Raw genomic sequence first — 861 nt, forward strand, 5'->3', positions numbered from 1 at the left:
TGGAAGGTGGCCGTGGGCGTGGACCTGCTGAGGGTCTTTTAAGGACCGGTAAGAAAGGTGACGGCCTAGCAGGAGACCATCGTCCCCGCGCTCCTTTGTCCATGGGATTCTCCAAGCAAGAATATTGGAGTGGGTTGCCATGTCCTCCTCCAGGGGATGATCCATAGTCACGTCTCCCTCTAAGTGCAGCTGGGAAAGATTATTTGGTTTTAAGGGCTCACATGATAAAATTGGGTCCTCCAGTAATCCAGGATATTCTTCCCTTATCAAGATCTATACCCTCAAGCACATCAGTAAGATTCCTTTGCCATATAAAATAACATATTCATGGGTTCTAAGGATTAAGATATGAACATCTTTGGAGATCATTATTCTGCCTACCCCAGAGTCTTAATGAGGAAAACTATGGCTATTTCATCTGTAAATAGATATCTATTTTTGACAGATACTAAAAATCAGCACGTTTTCATAAAATGCTTCATCTAGAATAGCATTTGTTTCTGTTTACCAGCAGGTAGAAATTTTGTATTGAAGAGAAACATCTAATTCGTCCATTAACTATGTGTTACATGTTGGGCCTCAGATATGGTTAGAGATGAGACATTTATCCTCACTGCTTCAAAGTCCTCACCCATGACAGACTCATAATAGTGATCCACCTAAAAAGAATTGGACTTCCCTGGTGGCTCAGACGGTAAAGCGTCTGTCTGCAATGTGGGAGACCGGGGTTCGATTCCTGGATTGGGAAGATCCCTTGGAGAAAGCAATGGCAATCCACTTCAGTACTATTGCCTGGAAAATCCCATGGACAGAGGAGCCTGGTAGGCTACAGTCCAGAGTCGGACACGACTGAGCGACCTC

At 44.1% G+C, this 861-nt stretch overlaps 1 long non-coding RNA gene across 1 annotated transcript in view; it reads left to right on the forward strand.

Annotated features, from left to right (window-relative positions):
* The window catches only part of LOC104985719, a 56,563-nt gene continuing 55,702 nt past the window's right edge, over window positions 1-861 (forward strand). The window contains exon 1 of the long non-coding RNA XR_824964.1: window positions 1-48. This is a non-coding gene — a long non-coding RNA (uncharacterized LOC104985719). The remainder of the gene's footprint in view (window positions 49-861) is intronic.

Source organism: Bison bison, unplaced genomic scaffold (genome assembly GCF_000754665.1).
Source record: "Bison bison bison isolate TAMUID 2011002044 unplaced genomic scaffold, Bison_UMD1.0 scf7180017864057, whole genome shotgun sequence".
NCBI classification, from domain to species: domain Eukaryota; kingdom Metazoa; phylum Chordata; class Mammalia; order Artiodactyla; family Bovidae; genus Bison; species Bison bison.